Genomic DNA, 27,779 nt, shown 5'->3' with positions numbered 1-27,779 from the left:
GCTGGGATTTCGGCCTCGTTGGGCCACATTAACGTAAAAAATAAGGATGTTAATGTGGCGCAAGATGGTGCTAGGGCATAATAAATATGCCCCTTAATATGTCAAGGAAATGAAATCATGGATATGGCTGAAAGATATCCTTTACATTTTCATTAACAGGTACTACTGGTAGTTAGGTGGGTGTACAGCGGTCCCACCAGTAAACTATAATGACCTAATGTGTGTAAGTGCAACATCACAATCAAAGAGGAAAAATAAATGTGTCTGCTGATTAGATGCATATATACTTTTGATATATTACTTCTGTATATACAGAGACCATTTATTAATAGAGTGCTACTAGAAACAGAGGACACAATGTGTATATGTAAAGCGGTAGTTCGGGAGAAAACATCAATCATTAGATTCATGTAGAGAGGGGCAAATGAATGGACTCTGCTTCCACAGAAGTGAATCAGAAAAAATATATAAATTCATTCACAAAGGCTGGTTGTACAAACACCGCGCATTAGTAAAGTGTGTGGAAGGGAAAAGATGGCACCCTGTAGAGACTGCCAAGAGGCAGCCAAAATATTAGCTTGGATCTAATAGTCCATATCGCATTTTGTGTTTTTTATATTTGCTTTCTTGAGCGGATTTCTAGTCAAAAATAAAAACAATTGAAATTGCTCGGTTTCTAAATCAAAATGAACATGATCGTATATAGGGCGTTGCTTGTTTTTTTCTATCCTACTGAAAATCTAAAGGAGTTTTCTTGTGGAGGAAGAAGCTCCCACGATTCACAAGATAATGTCTGAAAAGAACTGTGTTGTAGTGTTTTATGAGCTACCTTTGTTGTAGAGCAAAACTAAAACATAACTCTGAAGTTAATTATGGCTCTTAAGAGATGTCAAACTGTTGAAGGCCACTGTGGATCCTTTTATGCATTTATGTATCTATATGTGTGTGTATATTTGTGGAGGTATTTGTATATCGCAATCCCCCTTACAAAGTAGCAGTATTCTGGAGAGTACACATAAAGGAGGGGCAGAAGCAATGCTGGAATGCAAAAATTGAAGAGTGCTCCATGAGGTGGGAGGGGGCAGGACAAGGACCAAACAGGGGACACGGTGAGAGCCCTGGTGAGTAATCTGGAGGAGACCAAGCTGCACTCCACAACATCTTGCCCCTCATCCCTCCACTCACAATTCAGTAACTTTTTTAGGGTACAAAAACGGAGAAAATATAATTAAAAAGTGTACGCCTGGGTGAAAGAACTCTATCATGGAAAAAATGGTGGAAGGTGTGTGGCCTATCACACAGGAAATTCTCTATACTACTCTGATACAAGGCACACTAGCTGTGGCTTTGCCTTAGATGAGTGTAAGTAGCAAATGTTTATAAGAATAATCTTGATTATGGGTTTCTAGAAGAAGGAACATATACTTTTATTTGAAGGTATTCTTGCCAGAGCCCTTCGTACAAATAGTGAGTCATTAATTGGGACTGCCAAAAGGCACTGTTTAAAAGCAGAGACTGAGCGTTGAATGAAACCACCATAGGAGTAGGATCGGGAAAGAACTCACGGTCCTCTAAAACTGATATTTTTATTAAACAGTTACAGGGGCGTTAGCTTACGATAATTTAGTTTTTTGAGGCTGTCTTGTAACTTTTAAATATCTAAGCAGTGTTTTGCTAAATGATGAATGTGTCCAAATGAAATGTACTCCAGAACATGTTCAAGGCTTGACACCAATGCTAAATCGATAAATATAAAAATATCTAATTTATTAGAATATTGTGGTGAGAGATTATGTCTAGTTAAGCCTGGGCTGATTGTTTTTGTGCGTGCATGCAGTGTTTCTACAAGCCGAAGTCAAGGTTAACCTTATAAATGACAAGGTACTGGCAACGGGTGGGTCCAGAGCCACCAGAGGTGGTCGTGGTGCTTGTCAGCTGGATAAGCGATAGGCAGTCAGCAGGATGCCGATCCAGAGAGATATTTTAAGCACAGAAACTAGGGATGGCTCGGAGGGTCTATAAATAAAGGCACAGCCAATGAAGAGGGTAAAGTCTCTGGGATGTACTGTATATCCAAATACACAGGATGTACAGAATATCTGGGAGTAGATTCTACTCAGATAAACTCTACAGAGAATTTATGAAATATGCACTTTAGCCACAAGATGGTTAGTCCTACCTTCGTGTTTTAGAACATTGATGCCAGATTTGGCAATAAACACCTTTGAGGGATATGTTGGTGTTAGTTATACTCAATAGATGGCAGTCAAAACGAGTGACCAAATTATCCCCTACACCGCGTCTAGCGCTAAGAAAGCAGTTTGAAATTGAATTGCGTTTTAGAGCGAAGGCATTGATTCTTGTGGTAGATTGTGAACCAGACACTTTGAGGCTCTAAACTCCAGAATATAACCATTTCTTGAAAGACAAGCTGTTGATTAGCATATTTAACTGAGAGCGTGTCATTAAAGCTTTTTATAAGGATTTAGGTACTTTCTCACAGAGCACCCACCCAGAACATCAGAGGCTGCTAAGGGGAGATCTTTTGATTGACTCAGATGTGGTACAACAGAATGCAGGGCCGCTTTAGGGGTGTGCGGCTCGTGCAGCCCTACTGAGCACTGACCTGAAAGGGGGACCCTGACCTCAGAGGGGGCCGTGTTGAGCAATAACTTTCATTATTAAAGCACCTGCTGCAGAGTTCCTTGTGCATGCTGCTTTCAGGCAGCAATAAAAATGTCAAGATAACTTGGGATTAATGATCCTGCTAGAAGAGAAATTGAGTTTTGTCTAGTGACAGTTTTGACTCATTTTTAAGTAGTGCAGAGGGTTAATACCGCTGCTGCACAGAACTCATCCATGTTTTGTGTGGATAACTGAGTGGATTAGTAAAGCCACCGTTTACCTGCCCTTTAAAACATACAAATTGTATGTGAGAGAGGGGCCATGGAGAGATGAGTGGCACTTTTGCTAGGTGGCAGTGAGGGAATCTGAGGAAGAGGTTATAAGGGGTGCCAAAAAAGATTGTTACAGCAGGCACCACCAGCGCTAAAGCAGGCCCTGCCTCAATGTGACATTATCCACATATTTTGCGATTGTCTTGTGATTTGTTGGTATTGGGCACCTGTTGGGAATACTCTACATAGGACTGTAGACCTACACCTACCTCTATTAAAGAAGTTGGCCATGCTTTATGATATGTCTGACTTACCGTCCTTTCCATGCCACATAAGACATTTCTCAGCAACGGCTTTCACAGCTGCTAAGCTCTGCATATCACAACACTGGCAGCAACTTCAGCTGCCTACTCCCAATCAATGGTTGGTAGACATGTATAAGACAGAATTGTGCAACTAAATGATCTATGAATTGCAGGATAAGGCAGTTGTCTTTTTGACTGTGTTCGGGCTGTTAATTGGCAGTAGTCCACTGTACACATACTTGGTCGATTTTGCCAATTATACACACTCTGGTGCATATGCGAAGGGCTGTAACTTTTCCATCTCTACTAACTGACACCACCCCTCCCCTCTCTCCCTTAAAATACACATATCCCTACCTATAAACCTTTTGCATACAGATCCCATTATGACATATCTTACATATTGTACATTTATACAGTGCCAGTGTATGTTCCATCTGATCCTCCGAAGGGTTCTCTTATAATGCCTCAGTGTGAATGAGTGACCAATTACATTATCTCTTTCCCCCCTTCCCTTTTCATCCATTCTTTCCATTCTACACCTTTGTTTTGCTATTCCTCTTTTAAGCTCCCCAGCATATAGAGGTTGTGCTCTATGTGATAAAATGTGTGGGAGTTGGGCCATCTGGGACCTTTGCTGGTGGCCCACCTTCTCTTGCTCTGTTTCTCCTTAAAAAATCTAGGTCATAAATAATTAATCTTAGCCACCTATACCATCCTTCAAATATAACCCTTTTGGCCTGCACTGTGGAAGATGTGCAGAAATAGATAATATCTATGCCATGTTTCTCACTTGCTTCCTCCTATTTTACTCTTTTCCCTTCTCTGTTTTTTTTATTTCAAGTTATTATATCTCCTTCAGTTCGTGAGCCACAGTATTGCTTGTTTTTTTTTTCTCTCTGTGACTCCGCCATGCTTTAGTAGGCCTCATCGTGCAGTTAGTACTTTTGCAGCCCCCAGGAATAAGTGGAGCCACCTTCCTAACCATGCAGGGAATATGCTCTGTATATGCTAAGTCAAGATGTAGAGTCATGGCTACTGATCTTTTCATCGCCAACACTGATTTCTATGCTTCACCTGTTGGTGGTGGGTGCAAAGCATATGTTTATCTTTCATTGTGTAATTAACTTAGGTGAAGAATACTTTGTAAGTCCTAGACCATTTTGTTTTTGTTTCTGTCAATGCAATGATAATTCCAAAAAGATGAAGCAACCAATATATTCCCTGGTCCAGTCAGTTTTTCCTGAAGCTGGAAACTCAAAACTGATAGTACATGTGTACTGCAGAGGAATAAACTCTGTCATCAAGACTGATGTCCCCTCTAAATGACAGCTGATGAGCTTATAGTCAAGTTTGACTTTGGAGTAGGGACAGGATACCCCAAATGAGGCACGAGAATGGGCATTCATTCTCCTGAACCTTCTTGATGGCCTATGACTCAGCTGCTCCAATGTCCGGAGTAATTTAACGCTGCCTATCAGTAGGATAATGTATTGTTGAATACAATTTCAGCTCGGGGACCACTTCCATCTTTGCAAATGGAATTTTTCAGAGACCTTGATACTTCAGCACCTTAATAGGCATGCAACGCAGGGTTTATCTAGTCTTAGGTAAGCAGGTAAAATTATTTCCTAATTCCACTACTGCACAGTCCTTAAAACACAAGTGCCACACAGTTCGATGTTTATAACCATAAGTGCTTATCCACCATTGATCGCTGGTTACCTTTAAGGTGCGATGCAATACAGACTCACCTACTAATTAATAATGGCATAGTGACGTTTAGGTCAGGATTTAGACAGCAACACTGACTGAGCAGGTTTTTGATGCAGAGTAATTATACTTAGAAATGAACTAAAAAACACCCTTGATTTGATATGGTGTCTATTGTTTAGTAAATTGATGAAACATGTCACCTACATAGATTGAAGCATGATTTGATTAAAGATATGTATCCCATAGATGTATATAATAATCAGGCAAATGAAAAATGTACAACCTTTAGCTGTACGCCTTATATACTTTACATTTTGAAAACTGAAAATGTCACAAACAAAAATTGAATCAATGTAACTACGTTAGAAATGTGTACTGCCTGTGGTACAGAAAGATAAAAGCAAACAACACCATCAATATTTAATTTGTCACACTGCTCTATAATATAATATCCCATATTTCTCTCATTATGTTGTAAGATTACAACAGTCCATAAAAAAGAAAAATGTTCCCATTAAAATCCTTCATGTGGAGAATAAATACATTTTAGAGCAAGAAATTGAATGGAATGCTCACAGTGCCGCACAATGAAGCATGCTCCTGTTTTTGCTGCACGTCAACATTTATTGTGAACGTATTTAATATGCTTTTTAGTGGTAAGCAAAGGCCTCCTTCTACTATCCTATTACATTAACATTTTTTCCCTCAGAAAGGAATGGCCTGGTCATTGGGCATGGGTACCTATTGGGAAAACACGTGTTTGCTTTGAATTCACCGTAATGACCGGCGCCATGTTCCTTAGCTGTTGCCACCTTGTTTACCCATGTTACAGAGCAGCCGCACAGGCATCACAAACCAAGCATTCTTAATCAAACAGGGTCTGGATGTCACTTTCTTGCATCTTTAGTCAAGATCTTCAGCATTCTTCTCAGGAGGAGTATTGTCAGAGTTTCCGCTACTTTCATTCCGTTTGATGTGTGTTTGAAGAAAACCTATAAAAAATCAATATAAAGGGGGGCAGGCTCTTTGCAAATGAGGAGAAGCCCCTTATCTCTTTACATTGCAATATCACAAATTGTTTATTATGCTCCATATATGTGACCAGATTTCAAGTAGGTGCACAAGCTGTCCTTTCTTCCACATTATGTTTGTCGTACAGTAGGTATTGAAATATCATCTGAGTTGTCTTTGGTGTGCAGATAAAAATGTGTCATGAAGCTTGGGGTCTTTCTAAAGTGGGGACCGGAGGTGAAGCTTCACACTGTGTCCTCCTCAGAGAGCTTGTCGACTCTTACAAAAGTTTGGTGCTAGAAAGTCCAACGGACAGACCCTCATGATTCTGATACCATCTGCTCAAAGTGGAGGATCTTCCATTCTTATATAGCACGACTGATCTAAATACTCTGACCCTTTCCAGATTGTGTAGTACACAAATAACCCATTTAGGGACTCAGTGCGAGCCCTTGAAAAATGTTCTCTGATGCAGGTGCAGTATTTTGCTGGTGCGCTATCATGCCATTCCTATTTGGGCACCTCAAAAAAGGCAAATGACATGGCAGGTGCACGTATTTTCTCTCCTTCCAAGGTGTGTAAGCTCTGAATATATGTTGTTTTCCGAAACACTGTTGTGTGATTTTACCTGACAAAATTTGAGCAGAAAAAGAGCAAGAGCTATAGTAACTGTCACAAAATTTGTAATCCTGAATCAGTCTCTAACTGCCAGTAGCTCTATTTTTGGAACTTGACGGGTGTCATAATAAGGTCCTTCCTATCTATTAGCTTGAATTAAAAAATGGCACCTCAGATATTTTGCAAGAAATTGTTAATTGCTTCATCTTTTAATATTAGGAATTACATACATGAGGTTATGAGGCACAGTGAAAAAGGAACACATTATTTTCTATGAACCACGCCAAGTACTGGTAATACTAAATCCCTATTGAAAATGTGCCAGGAAGACAATTAGACTCCTGTCTTTGTGTTGACCCTCAGGGATATAAGTGGGCACCTGTATGGATCTTCCTAAGTGCATTTCAAGGACCTTAGTCCCAAGGTGTACATCATTCATCCTCTAGGACAGATTTAACTGAACAAGATGGCGGCAGTTTAATTGCATGAAAATGGTAAAAGAGCAAAACACGCTAAGCGCCACCTGAGGATCTTTATCTGAAATAGTTTTATGTAAATATCACATATTACAGTAAAGTCTCACGACTGGAAAGCAAAAAAAAATTATATTTTCATCCCACCTTGAGAAATCCGAACACTGTAACAGGAAACATTTATCGTCAATTAAATAATAAAAAAGTGTTTTTCGCTTTGGATTTAATTATAATAGATTTAGATGCATTATGCACCGCTTTTTAACTTACCTGGCAGCAAAAATCGCTTCATGACGACAGTGCTTAAGCGCCTTGTCATGGTGCAAATGTGTACTGATGCAACCAGGGTTGAGCTGCAGATGTTACCTTATAAATTGTAAAAATAGGGCATCATGCATCACGCTGAGATGTTTCTTGCTGACCGCATCACTGCTGCCACAGGTCACATCAGATTTGACTAGAATTTTGAATGCATGCAGCAGAAGTATAAATCTTCCTTGGAGAAAAATGTAATGCTTGCAAAGTGGAAGGGAATAAAATTGAATCTCGATTTTTCATTAACGCAGGATCATTATTCAACTGAATGCGAGAAGGCAGCCGTAAACCTGGATGTGTTCCTACGCAGGACTAATCTGCGATAGAGATTGACATACAGTGTGTGTATGAAAACGGCCTTTATACGATATGGAAAATAGGCAGAGCAAAGAAGTTGGCATTATGAAAGCAGATGACAAATATGCTCTGTGGGGTATCTAGTCTTGTGAATAATGCGTCCTGGACAACACAGGTGCTGTCGGTAAATTTAGGAGCACTTAGTCCTGCTTTATCTTAAATGTCACGCGTAAAACAGAAGTAGAAGTTACATTATTTTCCTTCAGAATCACTCGACTTTCTAAGCTCGTGGCTTCTTATTGAACTGGACAGATGGTGAGGATCTAATGTTCTTAGGATTGGTACTATCACCCATCAGTAACTATATTGTATAGGATAAAATAGGGTTAAGCAAGAAATTCGGCGACCACCCAGAACAAAACAGACATATATATATTTTTTGGGGGAAATTAGGCCTTGTCCCAGGATTTCAAACATCGATATCAAAACTTTACAGGTCAGCCATTGTGATGGTGGCTAGTGTGGATCAATATTGATTTAAACTGTGCAGCCCCAGACTCAATGAGTGTTCACACCATGAGCTGCATCTTGTATCTGGGATCACTGCTAAAAATGCTCAGTATTTATAATCGAGGTTGTAAGTAAGTCAACCATGCTTTAAATCCTTGGTAAATGCATTGCAAGTCGCCACCCAAAAAAAGAGCATGACATTCTCAGAGATGTATTTAGTAGCTGATCTAAGCGTAGAATGTGACTCTTTGTGTATCTTGTACAAAGAATCACAGAAAAACATCTTTCAGGGCGCATTCTTTTTCTGAATATCCTAGCGCTGAATGAATAGTTTACAGCGAATTTCGCCAAGTGATTGCTATATTCTGCCGAAACCCAACCTAAGTAGTGTGCAAGGCTTTTTAACAGTTATAAATGAGTATGTTCTTATTAAACTTGAGCTCTTGCTCTAGATTTATGTCGTGGTGATTGAAACTCAGCAGGAAATTGAACATTAACCCTTCCAAGATTCCTGGAGCTCTAATTGTTTACCTTATCTTTTCCCAATATTTTTCCATCTTATGCATCTTTTGAATTAATTATATCTAATAATAATCACAAGAGGTGATATTGGTGACACATCAGTCACTACTGCCCATTGCTTACATTCCATGAAAGGATAGTTCAGGTGTTGGGTAACATTTTTTGACCCTTACTTTTTCCTGTGAATAAAACATGCTGGTAGAATGACAAGGAGGTATGCTTTAAATGTATTCCTGTGCATGTGTTCATGTGAGGTCACGTGGGAAGTCCAGGAGACTTTCATCTGTCTAGAAAAGCACATAGTGCCCCTAGTAAACAAAAAACAGGCCAGGACGAAGATTTAATTATGGCAGAGTGATTTCAGTAATTCTGAGTTACTCTTTGATGCAGAATTACCAATAATAGAACCATTAGGCTGCTCACAAAATTAAGAGTAATTTGGTGGAAAATATCCTACTGTGAAAGCACATTTAGATATTATGGGCCTGATTTAAGGAAAGTAGTGCAGCACCCAGTGCTGCACCACCTTCCTTGCACCCGTTAGCACCCCCCTAACGCCACCATGTGTGCGCCATATCTAAAATATGGCGCACCATAGCGGTAGTTAGGGAACTAGCGTGAAAATTGTTTTGACACTAGTTCGGAGCTTTGCAGGATTAACATAAAAAATGTTGGCGCTAATCCTGCAAAGCCTACTGAGGCCCTTTGTAAACAATGGTGTGCCTCCTTTTAATACCTGCTCTGAACAGGTGTTAAAAGTGCTGAAAAAAATGACACAAAGAAATTTCTTAGATTTCTTTGCGCCATTTCTTCGCCCCCCCTGACCAGGGAACACCTCCTTTGCATACATTATGCCTGGTGTAGGCATAATGTAGTGCAAAGGGTTACAAAGTGACGCAATGCTTGCATTGCACCACTTTGTAAATTTGGTGTGGCGATTGTGGCCTCATTGGGCCACATTAGCGTAAAAAAATGACGTTAATGTGGCACAAGGAGCGCTAGGGGCTCTTAAGTCTGCCCCTATGTTCAGTTGATTTTAACCTTATTTTCTCAGCTCAAAATGCATCCTTACACCCATTTTGGGTAAGAGGGGGCTTTTTTGCACATAGAAAATAACCCTAAATGAAGAATTACTGCATAATTCCATTGAATCCTGTGGCGTTTATGGGATAGTCCACGTGATTGAGCTTCAGGGAATTACACAAGTTATGCCCACCCCTAAAAAAACAAGTCTGTGGCACTTCTAACTAGGTAAAAATTAAATGATACCATAAACACACGAAAAAGGCTTCCTTTAGTGAGTTGTGTCCAGGTCCACTGGAATTATCTAGCAGATGAGGACTAAATTATGTGGTAGCGTTCACTAAATTACACAATGAACTATGGTACATTTTATGATAACATTACTTCATTGTTTTGTCTTTTGCACACGTTAACACTGTCTGAGCAAACATTGCACTTAATTACAAGTTTAGCAACCAAATGCTGCAATAAGCAACTGAAAAGGCGACTAGTCAACTGTCATCTGTTCTGGTATATAAGAACAACGGTGTATGGAACAGCCCACCAAATTATTGCACGTCCAGCTTGACAGATTCAGTCCAAACGATTCATGGCAAAATCATTTTTGCAAGTTAGAAGATTGGGTTACTTCTAATAATATCATTTAGTAATCTCAAGTAGGTTTTTAGAACGGTCCCAGCTCTATCACCTCAAGGTTCTCGTTACCAAATATACGACTGTAAAAAAGGAACCACACTGAGTCATTTTTGGTAATCTGAAAAAGGCATTTGAAGCAAGCAGTCTGAGAGTCAGGCTTTGGGTTGTACTAGCAGATATTGGTATTCTATGCACTCTCTTGAAAGCTTTACTTAGTTTTCTTACAATCTTTCCACAGTTAGGAGGAACATGCACTGAACAGATTCCTGTTCTTTGTGAGGTCAGGCAAAGTTATTTCCTGGTCACACTCTTTTCAAAATAAAAATGATCTTAAATAACAATATTAATTATCCTCCTTGCTGACAATGCAACCCTTTTTTCTAAGCCTCTATGGACATTATCTTTCAACAATGCTTGATTATTTTTGTGATGTGTTTGAAGTGAGGAGCCTTATTATCTATAAAAGTAAACAATATATGTGGTGCTGATCTTTCATGCAAAATATCAATTTAGACGAGATATATTTTTATAAAGATTCGTAATTTGATTAATTAGAGGTCGTTGCAGTAAGAATGATACCAGTTGGCATACCTTCTTCACAAAAAGTCTTGCTGCTGTGGCCAAATTATTTTCCTGAGCATTTGGTAGGGAGATCCATTCTATTTACCAGAAGGGTCTTTTGTACCACAAGAGTGGTTCTTTTAAAACATGGGTTGATTACATGGGAAGGGGAGCTTTACCAACTTAATAAACACACCCTGGTTAGGTCTCAACTCAAGGCTCAGAGGTACTTTGATCAACCCACTGAAGCTAAGGCACAAGTGACAGTCAATTTCTCAGACACATGTCTGTTATATTCAAGCAGGAAGAACACTTTTAAAGTTAAGAAAATGATGCAATAAAGTGTTCAAACCAATTTTTTAAAAATTTAATAGACAAATAGATAGCAACGTTTTTCAAATTGGTCAAGGAGAAATGGAGATATGATTTGTTAGAGTTTTAAGGCAAAAGCACCAAGAAAAGGTAAAGCAGCAAAGTAAAGTCTATGATTTCAGTTGACTGAATTCTAGACATGAGTTCTGCCTGACTATAATGGAGTGGAGGTTGAATATATAAAATAGGTCACATATGTCAAAGTTTCCACCAATTGAGTTTTTGAAAGCCAATGACGTCAGCAGGGCAAGATACAAGACTCAAGTCAGCAAGAGTCCTTTGAAGTCAGATACTTTGTTGATAAGCTCCCACCAAACTCAATGTTTTTGCCAGCAAAAACTGTGAACATGACAAAGATGGATTTTGTATCCACCAAGTCAGCTTTGCTGATAGGATAGGTTTTATGTTCATGCCCGGTACAAGCTTTCACTTTCAGACAATCCATTTTTTGGTTTTTCCTAATTCACCAGTGGTGCAAGCATGCAGTGCAGTGCAGTTGTGCAAGCCTACAAACTGTAGCCATATAGGCTTCCACTTGGTCCGATACCTTTACAACAAGGTCCCTTGGAGCGAATTGTCAACACTGCAAAAAATATTTCAATGGATGAACTTGGTTTTGTTGCCCACCTCGAAAGTACCCTTCCTGTGTAAGGCTCAGCCCTTTTCCTAATCCTCCACAGTTGGAAAACAGCCTATATCACACATTTCTCCAATTATTGGAAAAAACTTTTTTGGTCACACCTATAGCCACCAGGCTCCTAGGGCAGGTGTCAAGGCACCAGCTCTCTCTCCAGCCTAGGCGCCTGCAGGGTCTCGTCCTCTCAAGTCAGCTGGGCCTCTTCAGAGGGAGGAGTCCCATGCCTTTTGTGCTCCTGAGACAGAAAAACAATAGGTATGCCACTTAGAGCAGTAGATGTCAGCACTAATAAGAAATCGGAGTCTTCTTTCTTCCAGAAGGGACTTTTTCTTCACATGTAGTCTTCCATGGTCCAGAAATATTCTGAGGAGGTGGTGGTGAGGGGAGGTGGTAGGAGAAAGTTTCCCACCTTGAAGGAATTCCCTGGCACTGATAGTGGATTTCATGCTGGTTCAAACCGCTGAAAATCCACGGCGGTAAGCCGGGTCCAAATACCGCCGGCAGTCTACTGACCGCCTCGGGGCTGGAGACCCAGGTCTCCAGCCCAGCGGTCGTTTCCGCCCTGGCGGGCGGGACGGAGAACCGGCGGATGATCATGGTGGTAACCGCCATGGTCATAATCCACCAAGTTAAGACCGCCAGCCTGTTGGTGGTCTTACTGCCAGTTCTCCGCCATCCGCCAGGGTTGTAATGACCCCCATAGTGATGTGTTTTATATGTCTTAACAATGAAATATTGGTAAATTTGTTTTTCACTGTTGCAAGGCCTGTCCCTCTCATAGGTTAATATGTGGGCTACCTTTAAATCTGATTAAAGTGTAAATTCGCTTTGGGAGCAGATGGACATGTGGAGTTTGGGGTCTCCGAGCTCACAATTTAAAAATACATATTTTAGTAAAGTTAATTTTAAGATTGTGTGTTTGAAAATGCCACTTTTAGAAAGTGAGCATTTTCTTGCTTATACCATTTCTGTGACTCTGCCTGTTTGTGGATTCCCTGTCTGGGTCACTTTGACAGTTGGGCTGGTTGCACCTCACACTAGACAGTGACACAAAGGGAGCTGGGGTGTAGCCTGCATATCCTGATGAGCCATCTGTGCTAGGAGGGAGGGAAGGAGTGGTCACTTACACCTGAAAGGGCTGTGCCTTTCCTCACACAATGCAGTCTCCAACCCCCTGGTGAGTGTCTGGGGCTTGGCCTGGGCACGGCAGGATTTCACATTCAAAAGATACATTACTTTGAAGTAGGCCTACTTCAAAGGAGAAATTGAGTATAAGAAGGGCACCCAAAACCATAGACTTTAGAACAATTCTGGAAACAAGAGGAACCTCTGCCTGGAGAAGAGCTGAAGAGCTGAGGAAGAAAAGCTACAGTGCCTGTGACTGTGCTTTGTGGAGCTATCCTTCAGTTGCTGCTTCTGCCAGAGTAAGAGGGCAAAGACTGGACTTTGTGTGCCTTCCATCTTGAGAAGAAATTTCCAAGGGCTTGATTTAGAGCTTGCCTCCTGTTGTTTGAAGTCTCAGGGACAGCAAAGACCTCTCTCTGCCAGCACCTGGAGTCTCTGGAGAGACTCCTGCCCTGACAAGTGGTGCCCTATCCAGTCCCTGGGCCCTAGAAAGGAAAAGCTGATTAAAATTCAAGGAAATCGACTTTGGACGACTCCGGACCGATGCCGTTGCTGAATCCGGTGACGCCGCCTGCAACTGACTCTGTGATCTTCGCTGGAACGCGATGACCTTTGCAGGCCCGACATCGCTGCCGACCTGCAGAAGTCCACAACACCGTGGAAGTCACCGCACCACGCCGTGACCGACGCCACTCAAATTGCGCCGATTCAACATTTCGCATAGACGCCGCGATCCCCGACTTTGCACATCGGCGTGTTTTCACTCTTCACCAAAGGTACTGTACCTGGAGGTCTACGCAACTCCGTGTCCGGCGCCGCTGGTGTCAGATTGTTGAGAACGACTCCGTCACAATGCCGTGTTAACACCTCATCAAAGCATTCTGTGTTTCTAAGCGCTATTTTTGAGTTTAATCTTTAAAAATTCATAACTTGACTTCTGTATGTCGGATTTTTGTCATTTTGGTCTTGTTTAGATAAATATTTCCTATTTTTCCAAACTGGTGTTGTTTCATTTTGTAGTGTTTTCATTGAGTTACTGTGTGTGTTGGTACAAATACTTTACACCAGGCACTCTGAAGTTAAGCCTACTGCTCTGTCAAGCTACCAAGGGGGTAAGCAGGGGTTAGCTAAGGGTGATTCTCTTTTACCCTGACTAGAGGGAGGGTCCTTGCTTGAACAGGGGGTAACTTAACTGTCAACCAAATACCCCATTTCTAACAATATATATATAACAAAACATAATTTGGGGGGTGACATATTAATATATAGGAATATGCTTTCCCCTATGACAAATACTCTTGGTCTTCTCATGAGTTGATTCAGTCCTTTTAAACTCACTCCACTTAAAATACAGTGGTGCGTCTGACAGTCTACTATTTTTGCCATATATGCTGGTGCTGTAAATACATACCTCAGCTCACATCTGACATTCAACTACCATATCACTTGTGCCATGAACCATGCAATTACAGAAAACTTAAATACAAGAATGAGGCAACACTAATTTAAACAGTGTTAGGTAGAGAAAACATGCACAGCGGCACTAAGTAGCTGTGTCATAGAGCACATGGTCCTCCTGCCAGTAGAAAAGGGATCAGAAAAAGGCAAAGAAAGCAATGTGACGAGACCGAAAATGCAACTCGGACTCAGCCCCTTAACCAGTGAATGTTGCAGTCATGTTAACTGTGCGAAAAAGTTTTGTGGAAAATAGCTGCTTGACAATACCTGTGCCAACCAGCATCTTTGTTTCAAACACACGTATGTACAGCTAGCAAACGTTGAATCAAAGAGACTATAGTATATTCAAGTGCTAATTAAGTACTTGTGCCCCTGATGAAAGATGAACTTTGATGACAGCCCAGGTGTCAGTTGCTCTGCATGTATCAGGCTTAATTTTTATTTATTCTTAAATGGATAAACGATAGTCAAAGTCTCTAGTTGTGGAATTCTGAGAGGGACTTTTGGTGATCTCAGACTTGCTTTCTAAACTCAATTTCTTGCCACGTTGTGCAGCCATCCAAGAGTTAATTGTTCATTAATTTTTATGTTTTTGCTCTAACTACCGGTCGCGCAGCCACAGGTAGTATATTTTAAATCGACTAGTACCACCACGACCCGAGTAGCCATCTTTATGCAGAGCATATTGATTTTGCTGTTACCCAGGAACACGTGGCATAGGTGGCATAGGTGTAATGCAAAGCATCAATACATAGTCCATATTATTATATTTAGGTCGCTCTAGTCGCACTGCGTTGGAACACAAAGACAAATCATACATAAGGACGTTTTACCCATTGCTTACATTATTTTTTGCGATATTGTATATGAGTGTAGTAGAACTGTATCCCTATAAACCTGTTTTACATTTGGTTCTAGTAGACTTGGATTTGGCTCAAATGATCCATGGATATGTTCCTACAGTCGTTGATGCTACAATTTCAGAAAGATGCATTTTGTTCCCGAGATCGATGCTCAATACTGATGTTGTGAAATGTATTATTCAGTCAATTTGTACTCGGTGCTTCCACTGTAAGTCGGCCTGTTGCATTCTAGAAATTGTATTTTTACCTGAAGAGCCTTAAGTAAGCTGTTCAATGCAATGTAATTATGTGTGAAGTTTAAAATCTTACTTTAATGATGAGTAATTACTTGGTATTTGGTCAGAAAAATTACCCAAAGCATCAAAGAAAAACTCGATATATTTCAAAAGAGGTATTGTAATCACTGCACCCTTCCTCATCTAGTCTTTCAAAATGTAAAAAGTTTTGCGTGTTTTCACCGTACCCTAGGTCATCATTTGGGTACTGCATTTTACTTTCCAAAAGTAAAACTATCAAGTAGGAGAAATGTCATGATTGTTAAGGTGAGTAAGTCTGTTTTTGGACAGGCCCGCAGCTAAACAGTCTTGGCAAACGCTTTGACTACCCAAGTCCCAGCACACCTCCCCCTAAAACAGGATTTACACAACAGGACTGTGAAGCTAAATTTAGAATGTGCTTTAAAGAGGCCCATCCAGCTATGTGACTCGTAAATAACAAGTTAGGATACTATAAGGGGAAGAAGATGGCAATAGAGTCAAACAGAGAAGATGGAAAGAGAAAGACTAGGTGGCTAAGGGGCAGATACACAGCATGTGTGGTGCGTTTGTGTGAGTGTGAACACAAGTTGAAAAGATCTAGATTGAATATCAACATACATATTCCTATGCTTGTATATTATTAATATTTATAAATACATCGATCTGTCCATCTCTTACACACTCTGTATAAATATGATTAAAAAAGTAAGGGTACATAAGTTTAAGTGTGCAATATAGTTCAATATTGCCAACTAAGGGATCTAGTGACATCATAAACCACAATGCCAAAAACAAAGTGGTATGTAAACATCACAATAACACTGAATTGGCAACACTAAACCATAATACACTTGGTACCCTTAATGTATTTGTGTATATTACAAGTTTAATTTGGGCTACCTTCTTCTGTGCATGTAGTAAATGGCATTGATTGGAGTTAGAATGTATAGATGTATTTATCCTTCTCGAATACATTGTTGATAAAGCAGTAGACCACAGTTTGGATCCGGGGATGTAGGAGATACTGTAACAACATTGCTTTCTGCATAGTTATTAATTTACCATAATGTTTTGTGAATTTGGTAGACCATTAATATATATACACTGAAAAAAAACAAAGGTTACAGGGGCGTTATAGTTAGGAAATAGAATTTAAAAAAAACATAGAAATTCACTTAAAAAACCAAAGGTTACAGAGACGTTATTGTTAGGCTCCCATTTCAAATGTATGAAACCAAAGAGGTCCAGCAGTTATAGTTAGAGTTATCTCAAGTAACTATAACTCATGCCCTAAGGTTACTATAACTTGCATCCCCGCCATGCTGTTTTTTCATCAAAAATGTTACTGCAAATTTTACATTGATATTATCAATGATATTATCAGAGATGTCATGAGCGCTGTAATTTGTGGAGTAATTAGCAGGGCTCTGAGGCCAACCCCATATAACCACCCAACCGTGCACCATGCCCATGCCCGTGCACCGCGAAGGTTGCCTGCAAGACCTGGCTTGTAGCCAGACCCTGCAGCGAACCACACTAACCACCCAACACCATGCTGTGCATGGTCCTTTGGGTGTGTGCAGCGGGAGTTATTAGAGGGTGTATCTGGGGGTAGGAGTGGATGTGAGAGTGTCTGGGTGTGAAAGTGCATACATCAGTGTTTTAGTGGGTTCATAAGTGCGTGCGTGGGCGTATGGGTGGCTGCATGAGGCTGTCAATGGGTCTGTGAGTGGGTGTGTGAGAGTCTGAGTAGGTCTGTGAGTGGGTGCAAAACTGTCTGAGAGGGTCTGTGAGTGGGTGCATGGGGGTCTGACTGAGGCTGTGAGTGGGTGCACAAGGCTCTGAGTGGGTCTGGGAGTGTCTGAGTGGGCCTTGAGTCGGTGCGTAAGAGTCTGAGTGGGTGTGTGAGTGGGGGAAATTGAAAGAGAGACAGAGAGAGAGAGAAAGAAAGTGAGAGAAAGAGAGATTTAGTTTTTTAGGCTTTGATGTATGATACTTAGAATGAGATATTTAAAATTAAAAATAATTTGTACTTTATAAAAAAAAAGGGGTAACTGCGCCCGTCTGGATTAGAACCCTCAGTGCTCCACTGGGCTACTGATTTTTTTTTAGCTCTTTATGGGCTATCTGGGACCGCAAATGACTCCTCAAGGCTCAATACATTTTTTATTTTTTATTTTATTCATTTGTAATTATTGAAAATACCCTGTATGTGCTATCTGGCACCATGGGGGAAGCCTCAAGGCTTCCCTCGCGGTGCCATTGCTTCAGCAAGCAGGGAGCTGCTTTAACAGCAGCTCCCTGCTTGCTGAAGCATTTCATCTCTGTTCCCTGCATGCTGCAAAGCATACAGGTATGTCCCAAGAGTGGGCACCCTGTGACATAGCAGGCGCCGGCCTTGGGCTGTGGAAGTCCCCAGAGCCATCAGAGGCTTCTCAGGGGAGGCTGCGTGGCCCCCCCTTCAAAATTGACAGCCCCCGGGAGGTGGTGGTCCCCGGGGCCAATCGCAGTCAAAAACTGACCTCTTTCCATATTTTTACTCTTTGTCCTGGGGAGGTAGTGGTCCCTGGGGTGTGTGAGGTACGGGGGCCCACCTGTATATATTATAATCAAAGCTCTGGGCAGTTGGTGGTCCCTGTGGTCGGGGGAGCGGTGGATGGCCCTCCGCTTATAAAGTAATTTAAGCCCTGGGGAGGTGGTGGTACCTGGGGGTTCCCCCATGCCATTAAAAAATGTTGGCCTGGGAGGTGGTGATCCCCGGGGTACAGGGGCCCATATGGGACTGCCACCTCCCAAGGTATATGCATTTTAATTAATGAGGGGGCCTGCATGGCCCCCGTGCCCTGAAGACCACCACCTCCCTGGGACTAAACTCTAACAATAGAGTGGGCCGCTCTGCTCCCCTCAAGGAGCCATATATGGCCCTGGGGACCACCAGCCCCAGGGAAGGCTCCTGCTACCTCCCGAGGAGCCTACCCCTGGGAGGAAGCTGTTTGCTTTTGCTTGGTGGGAGCTGACATCTCCAATCAAGCAAAAGCAACCATAACTCTGTTTTCTGCAAGCGGGAGCTGTCAAACAGCTCCTGGCTGCAGAAAGAAGAGTTTACATCTGTTTCCCTGCACACAAATATGCATGCAGGGACACAGATGAAAATCTTGCTCCTGCAAGAAGGGGCTGCTATTTCAAGCACCTCCCTGCTTGTGTTAGCAATGCCGGCTCTGCCAGGATGTGGGGAGCCAGCTAGGACAGTGGGGCCTTCAGGCTCCACATGCAGTCTCGTCACTCTCTTTCTCTCTCTCTTCCATCCAATAAAAAAAAGGAAGGGAGAGAGAGAGATATTGTTATTGCAATGGTCTCTCCATGGAAAAACTTTAAAGTGTCACACTGGCAAGATGTTTGGTTGCAAATGCTATAGTTATGTTTTGAGGTACAGCAGAAAAGAGAAAAGAAAAGTGGCCCACTGGGAAAACTCTAGGACTGCCACTCACTCAGTAGGTTGAAAGTTCAAATCCTGGTATTTCATGGTAGTTTGTATTTGCATTTTGAATGTTAAAGATTCATACTGATGGAACATTTATGTCTTTTTGGCATCAAAATCTTTGGGTTGACCCCTGCCACATGTGTGGTACGGATTTGGATGGTTGTAGGGCCTGCGACCAACTCCCGCTGCACACAGATATAGGCTGTGCATGGCGTGGAGTTGATTGGTTAAAGGGGTTTGGCTACAGGACTGAAGACCATGTGCGACAGTGTTTGGATTAATGTATAGTAATTAAAATACTTTACATAAAAAACCAAAAGTTTCAGGGACACTATAGTTAGGAAACAGAATTAAAAAAACAAAGAAATTCACTGAAAAAACTAAAGGTTACTGAGACGTTATAGTTAGGTTCTGAATTTACTCTCACAAAACCCTTGAAATTCAGCAGTTATAGTTAGAGTCATTTCAAGTAACAACTGTGGTGGGTGCACGAGTTATAGTTACCTTAGGGTGCGAGTTACAGTTACTTGAAATAAATCTAACTATATGCTGAATTTTTATGGTTTTGTGTGAGTAATTTGAGAACCTAAGTATATCATATAAGTATAACATCCCCATACTTTAACCTTTGTCTTTTTCAGTGGCGTCCTGCTATGCACACTTTTCTCATCAATAATTTTATTGCGAATGTTGCAGTAATAATATCAATGATACCATAGAAGATGGCATCAATAATGTAATATGTGGAGTAACTAACTGTGCATGACAAAAGCGCAAGTTATAGTTACCTTAGAGCACAAGTTATAGTTACATGAGTTAACCATAACTATAACTGATGGATTTCTCTGGTTCTATGCAAGTAAATTTAGAACCTAACTATAACGTCCCTGTAACCTTTGTTTTTTTCAGTGAATTTCTTTGTTTTTTTAGCATGCACATTAGCATTTAGCGGTCAACCCTCCTGCACGCACCCAAACTCAAGCTTCGAACAGCCTTCGGCCTTGTGCAGGATGAAGTTGAATGCAGTAGTTTTTTGTTTAGTTTTTTACATTTTTCTCTGGATTCGGGGATCCAACAGTGGATCCGCTAGTCCATGGATCAGAGTATCCACCTGTGGATCCATGAATTCGCGGACTGGACCAAAAAAATAATTGGGCAATTTTTTCCTAAGGCAGGGTCCCTAAGAGACCCCCCTCTGTGTGGCCTATGGTTTCAGGATACCTGTATCCTGTCTCCTTATGTGGCTGGGCACAACAGAGTCGAGAGAACCACAGAATTGATTATAATAATAGATTATTATATGTGCGAATCCGTATCTGAAAATCCGAAACCGTGGCTATGTATATCTATTTTCTTTAATCCCTAATATTTCAGAAACTGCTGAATGGATTTACACTAAGTAACATAAAGCAAGCCTTGTGGGCCAAGAGCTAGCTTTCTGCCAAATTTGGTGCCAAAAATTAGAAAAATCCCATTGACTTAAAATGGGAAAAAGTGGTTTGGACCCCCCCTCTTTTTCTCAGCTACCACTTGACAGATCATGTTATTTCATGACAGCTGCTGAACTGACCAAAGTATATGTTTTTAAAAATTTAATGAAGATTCATCAAGCGGTGGCTAAAGTTATTGGCAAAATGCTAAAACCTCTATCTTTGGTAAAAAAGTCCTGTCTATAACTACCTAGTGGTGACTGCCACTAGATATATATATATTGGTGATGTTGATAAATTTTGTTTGAATTTACATTCCACCAGGTGTAAGGCTTCAAATTTCACAGCCAATGATTGGAAAGAGCTCAATTCCCTCATATCCAATTCCGACCTCATAATAAAACCCTCAGGTAAGGGTGGTAACATTGTTATTATGGACATTATTCAATATGTCAATGAAGCTAATCGACTGTTGTCCAATGTTGACCACTATACTAAGTTGTACACTAATCCTACAGCTCAATATCAGTCAATCTACAGGGAAATGTTAGATGGTTGGGTTGCCGACTGTCTCATTGATATTCATGAGTACCTATACTTAAAAACGGACTTTCCTAAAACTCTGTGCATTTATTTTTTGCCTAAAATACATAAGAATATATGCAATCCCCCGGGCAGACCTATTGTCAGCATGAATCAATCATTGTTAGAGAATACCTCAAGATATTTGGATCTGTTCCTTTTTCCATATGTAACAGAGTTTTCCTCTTATTTATGTGATACCAATGATTTTCTATTTAAAGTTCACAATATTACATGGCAGGAGAATTATCTGTTGGTTACGATGGATGTAACTTCCTTGTACACTTCCATCAAACATTGCTATGGGATAGAAGCCTGCAGATATTTTTTAGGAACCAGACCCATAGAGTTTCTTCAACACACCAATATGCTTATGTCCATGTTAAAATTTTGTCTCACACATAATGTCTTTCTCTTTGATAATCAATACTACCTTCAGAAACAGGGTACAGCAACGGGGTCATCGTATGCTCCTACATATGCTAACCTATACATGGGGCGGTGGGAGAAAGAAATAGCATGGTCTGAGGCTTATGAGATCTACATGGATAAAGTAATACTTTGGGTGCAATACATCAATGATCTTTTCCTTATCTGGGATGGTCATAAGGAGTCACTGCTAGAATATATGGGTCTGTTGAACAATAATGAGTTCAATATTCATTTGGACCTTATATATAATAGACATACCATCGAGTTCCAGGATGTCAAGTTGGAGGTTAAGATAGATAAACTAGAGACCACAGTTTATCTTAAACCCACAGCATGCAATTCCATACTGCATGGCAATAGTGGGCATCCCAATGCATTAAAGTGGAGTACACCGTATAGTAAATTCCTGCGGGCTCGCAGGATATGTTCAGAAGATGAGGGACTTGAAGTTGAAATTGTAAACACGACTGAAAGATTTGTAAAGAGAGGATACCCACTAAAAATCTTAATTGATGCATAGAATAGAGTAAGGAAGAAAACATGAAAAGAACTACTCTTTAAAAAATCCCCTGGTAAGGCTCATGTTGATATCAACAGATTCCCCTCCGTGGTTGTTCTTAGAGTTTAATCAACTCTTAAAAACATTATCAAACATAATTGGCATGTTTTGCAAAGGGATCCACATATTAAGGATCAAATTGGTCAACATCCACAAATTACCTATCGTAAATCACAGTCATTAGGAGACTATTTAACCAAGAGTCTCTTTTCTGTAAGAGATAATAGGTCATAGCTAACAAAAAGAAGTTTAGGTTTCAGGAAATTTGGCCATTGCAAAGCCTGTAATTATGCTTGTAATTTCCAGCATTATGTAACGTTTGAAGGGGAAAAAATTGAGATTTCTGACAGAATAACTTGTGAAACAGATCATGTGGTATAAGTAATTAAGGCCCGTATTTATACTCCGTTTGCACCGAATTAGCGTCGTTTTTTTCAACGCAAATTCGGCGCAAAACTAACGCCATATTTATACTTTGGCGTTAGATGCGTCTAGCGCCAAAGTATGGGCAAATAGCGTCATTTTTTTGCGTGAGCGCCTTCCTTGCGTTAATGAGATGCAAGGTAGGCGTTCCCGTCTAAAAAAATGACGGCGACGCAAATTTGCGTCGTATTTATACTCCCGGGCAAAAATCACGCCCGGGAGGTGGCGGGTCAACAAACCCCGCATTTGCGCCACTATTTAACGCCTGGGTCAGGGTAGGCGTTAAGGGGCCTGTGTGCTCAAAATGAGCCCACAGGTGCCCTCCCCTGCCCCCAGGGACCCCCCCTGCCACCCCTGCCCACCTCAGGAGGACACCCAAGGATGGAGGGACCCACCCCGGGGACATTCAGGTAAGTTCAGGTAAGTATAATTTGTTATATTTTTTAATTTTTTTTTGGGTGGCATAGGGGGCTGCGTTAGCGCAGTTTAGCGTCAAAAAGTATAAATATGGGCCTAAATGTGGTTGCCAGAAAAAATATATAGGCAGCACTAGCCACAAACTTAAAGTCAGATTTCTACAACATTTAAGAACAATTAAAAATCAGGATCGATCTTATCCATTGGCTAAACTCTTTTGGGAAACACATGCAGGGGACTGTAGAACGTTGAGTTTTTATGGAATTAAATCTGTCAAATTAACTTCGAGGGCAGGTGATCAGACATTAGAACTGAGACGGGCTGAATTAAGAATGATACTCTTGCTTGGGTCAGAGAACCCGTGGGGACATAATCTAGATGCAGAATTACATGTCCATCTATGAGCTGTATCTGGATTATATCCCGGATTATATCCATAGGAGACCCACTATTTGGCTACCCTTTTCCTCTGCCTTTACTCTAGACCCGCATGTTAATTTTTCATCATATAGTGTTAAAATCTTCAATTCATTTTGTTGTGATTTGTGTAGATGTATGTACCTGCTGATAAATTTGAAAAACTTGGAAAAATTGAAAAATTTGGATTAGTTTATACATTTTACTATAATTTGATAATCAATTTTTCAGTATATTTGTTATTGAGTTAGCACTTTTATACTTATTATGTTTATATACTATGGCCGGCAGTTCTTATTTTGACACTCTAATTGTTAGCCATATGGTTTAGTGAAATGAAGATTCACTGTTGACTTTTAATTTTTGAGACATTTGTTTGATATATTGGTGCTATTGAATAATATGCTCTATTACCATTACTTGTGTAGGGAAATTAAGCACAATCACTTTATATGATAGATAGATCATTTAGTACAATATTTGATTATACTGAGCTTAAGGGCTCAACAGTTGCCACTATTAATAATAATGTATTGTCACACATGATTTGATCGAACTATGTTTTAATGTATGAGATCATATTTATATATATTTAATAATAAGCGATTTTAGTGCTTCAACATTCAGGACAAATGTCTCTTTTTACATTTTTTGGGAATCTGACATCAATGTTATTAACCGTTATTATGGTTGACCTATACTAATATATGTTTTAAGATGGCCGCCACAGTATTTTCACGAGTGCGTCACTACAATAAATGAAGGACTTAGATAGAATTTATTGTTGGGGAAAAGATGTCCGCCAATGTCTAACTAAAGGTGGAAGCCGAAACGCGTAGACATTGTTTTTGGAGGGAGAGAGCGTTGTGTGGTTTTTATCACGAATAAAGCGGATTCACTGCAGTGGTTGAAATTTGTATTTTTCTGCTGTGTTTGGACTTGTATTCTTGACATGGTGCAGCCGTTTGATGAGTATTCTCTCATTTTCTTTGGAGTATATATATATATATATGTATATATTGATATATACATATATATATATATGTGTATATATAATTCAAAATGTACATATATACTAATCAGGTGGTTCCCCAGACTGGGGTCCTGGTGCTAAAAGCAATTGCTAGAAAAGTATCCAGCATAAAGAAAGAGCAAGTGAGATCTTAATAATTTAAAAAATTTCCAAACATTGCCTTCCACATGGATTGTTCTGAATCCCTGTGGTTAACACAGAAAAGGTTCAGCCTCCCCTATGAAATCGCCTAAATATAGGGGTGTTTACAAATTTTACTCTACCAGATGAAGATGTCTAGAAGGTAATTAGGGGGAGAAGAAAGAAGTCCATGTAGCTGTTGGGTGAAGAGCCATGTATGACTCTGTGACAAATGCATAAAGCTTTGAAGATACAGAGTTTACATATAGGTATCATGTGAAGTGAAGACATGGGAGCATAAATACAAATATGTCTTCTAAGGCCTAATATGGGTCAAGCAGCCTCATTCTGTATTATTTGTAATTTATGGTAAAGGAAAATCAAAAGTCCTAAAAAGAGAGAATTACAAAAGTCTAACCTGCTGATGAGACGCAAAGTTTTTCTAGAATAGATGGGAAGTAATAAAGTGATTTTCCTAAAGGCCTTCATCATTAAGAAGCATTAACATTTAATTAATTGATGTGTGATCCCCACGTTCTTACACCAAAAATGGGGATCAGTCAGGCACCTAAAGAATCAGGCCACTAGGTCCAGATTGAAGAATAGCTGAAAATTAAGATCTTGGTTGTATCTGCATTTGGCTTGAAAAAACTGATATTCATCCAACTTGCCACTGAACACTGGCAGCAGCCAAGAATGTTCAAGCTCTCCTTCTAGCCCTAGGACGATTTGAGCATCATCCACGTACGCACAGAACTGGTGTAAAACATAGGATGACATGAGATCAGCAAAGAGAGGCACACAGATATTAAAAAGTGCAGGGCTCATAGATGAATCTTGTGGAGTATGCAATAATGGGTTTAAAACGGAATCAGTACTGCACCAGTGTGACTGATTGGGAGCGTCCCCTCGTAATGGAGGCAAACCAGTTGTGTACAGTACACTATAAACTGGCTTCATCAAATCTGTACAGTGAGATATCATGAGAAACTGTGTCAATTGTTGCTCATAAATCAAGGAAGATGAGGAGGCCTAAAAATCCAGCGTACAATATCATCCCAATGTCATTGCTAGCAGCTATTAACATGATTTTGTTGTTTATATTCGAACGGAAAACGGACTGATAGTTGTTCTGAAGAGAATTGTGTTTGCTATGTTTAGACAGCTACTGATTAACACTGCTTTCAATCATTTCAGCATCTAAAATAAGAAGGACATTGGCAAGAGTTAGAAAAAAAGTCTGGGATCTCAAGTGGATTTTTTCAGCAAAGAAATAAGGAGGACTGTTTTGCAAGCTATCTGGCACCGTCTTGGAGCACAGAGAGGTGTTATATATGGATGCCAGGAAAGGGGCCTTCAATTACTTAATAGCCTTAGAAATCTTAACTGGACAGATCCAGCGGACAGCCAGGGGAAATATGATTAAGTTTCATAGAATATCATTTTAATCCACAGGAGTACTATTCCACCATGTTGTAGGAGGAGGACAGGAAGATGGATAGAGATATCCTTGCACAGATTTGCAAGTATGGCCGCCTCCTAATAGTTAGCTCAAGCTCTGTGGGATCCTGTTCTAAAAAAAAAAGTCAGCCAATCAGAACATACCTTCTGTGAAAGGACAACTGAGGTGGTAGTAGCCTCAGGATGGGCAAGGGAGTTATACATGGTGAAAATGTATTTGACTGAGCTACTAGCAGATGTATTATGTTCAAGATACTACTTGGCACACACACCATGTACTAGTTTTTCGTATGCATGTAATTCATATAGAGTGTTTTACTGGTAGGATTGTAAGTGTGCTGCCAGAGTCTTTAACATTTCTTGCACCTTCTTTTAGCCAAAGAGGGATCCTCTACACACCTGGGAGACAATAGAGATGTCTTGTGAAAAGTCTGGACTTTCAAAGGAGAGAGATGTCCAAAGCTGTCTCTGCCACGTTCTTAAAAAGGTCAGAATTATATTTATGTCCTCATGCAGAGTACACCTAGAACTATCTAAGATGGATACAAATTTCGAAAAGTTGAACCAGGGGAGATATGATGGTTTAAATGTAGGGTGATGGTTGGCTCTGATGTAGTTGTTATTCACAAAGAAAATAGCCTCATGATCAGTACAGGGAAGTACTTATGCTGCTGATAGGGAATCTACTAAGCTATGCAAAGATCTGGTCTAGACTGTGACCTAGCAAATGAGTGGGCTCTTGAACTGATTCAAGTAAATCAAAGGCAGAACATGCATTGAGCAGCTCAGTGGCTGCTTATCATGCTCATCGTTGCCAAGTCACCATGAAAAAATACTTTTTTGGTAGAAAATGGAAATAGATTCCTGTAAGGATGGTAAAAGAAATCTTCCTTGGACCAGGAGCTCTGTAAACCAGTTGAACATTAATAGATGAATTAGCATTCATAGAAATACTATGTGATAACATTTCAGGTAAAGCTGGTTTGTTGCCCAGGTTGAAACCCTGAGAGGCACTTTATAAATGCCTGCAACACCACCCCAGGGGCATATGGGGTGCTTGGTGGACTTCATATGATGCCTGGGGGAATCGCTGATCAAATGTCTGGGACTGATTTATCCTTGAGCTAGGTCTCAGTGATTAAAGTTATCTCTTAATTGAAATCAAGAACATCTCTTACCTCAAAAGAGTGTTTACCAGAATATTAGCATTAATCAAATTTCAGATCAGATTTCAGATGTGCCACCTCAAAACAGAGTTTGGTAGTAAAAAGAGCAGCGTCCCTGGCTCATATGGGTGCTGATAGATGCAGCAGCCAGAGATGGGCACAGTCAGGTTCAGATGCGTGCAGACAGGGTTGGACCAGCACAGATAGGCATAAACAGCCGCAGATGGGCACCTACACTAGAACACTAGAACACGCAAAATGACAGCTATTGATTAGCATAATGCAGGGGAACAGAAGGGTGACCAAGACTCAGAACCCTGAAAACGCTTTCTCCCCAAAAAGGGAGCGGACCAATGCATGAAATAGAAAGAAGCAACAGCCAAAGTGCTGAGTTTTTGGTGTTAAAGAATAAGATGCAGTGCACAGGATGGTGTAATATTAACCGGAGAATGTTAGGAGATGCTGAGAGTGACTAAGAGGAGAAAACATTAAAAACACACACTGTGTATACATGGAAGAGAGTGAAAGCTGTTTTCTTCAAGCTGTAGGTAACAATGGGCACTGATTGGAATTAACTTCAGGTATTGCTACCTGTCACAGACTGATTGTTAGTAAAACAATGGACAAAGATCAGAGCTAGTGGAAAATGGGATTATGTGACT

At 40.5% G+C, this 27,779-nt stretch overlaps 1 protein-coding gene across 1 annotated transcript in view; it reads right to left on the bottom strand.

Moving 5' to 3' along the window:
- DAB1 (DAB adaptor protein 1) overlaps window positions 1-27,779 on the bottom strand; it is a 3,348,596-nt gene that overhangs the window by 3,078,741 nt on the left and 242,076 nt on the right. The gene's annotated exons all lie outside the window — the stretch shown is intronic.

The sequence above is a fragment of the Pleurodeles waltl genome, chromosome 4_2, assembly GCF_031143425.1.
Source record: "Pleurodeles waltl isolate 20211129_DDA chromosome 4_2, aPleWal1.hap1.20221129, whole genome shotgun sequence".
NCBI classification, from domain to species: Eukaryota; Metazoa; Chordata; class Amphibia; order Caudata; family Salamandridae; genus Pleurodeles; species Pleurodeles waltl.
The sequence above is the reverse complement of the archived record's forward strand: the minus strand, read 5'-3'. Positions and strand labels throughout refer to the sequence as shown.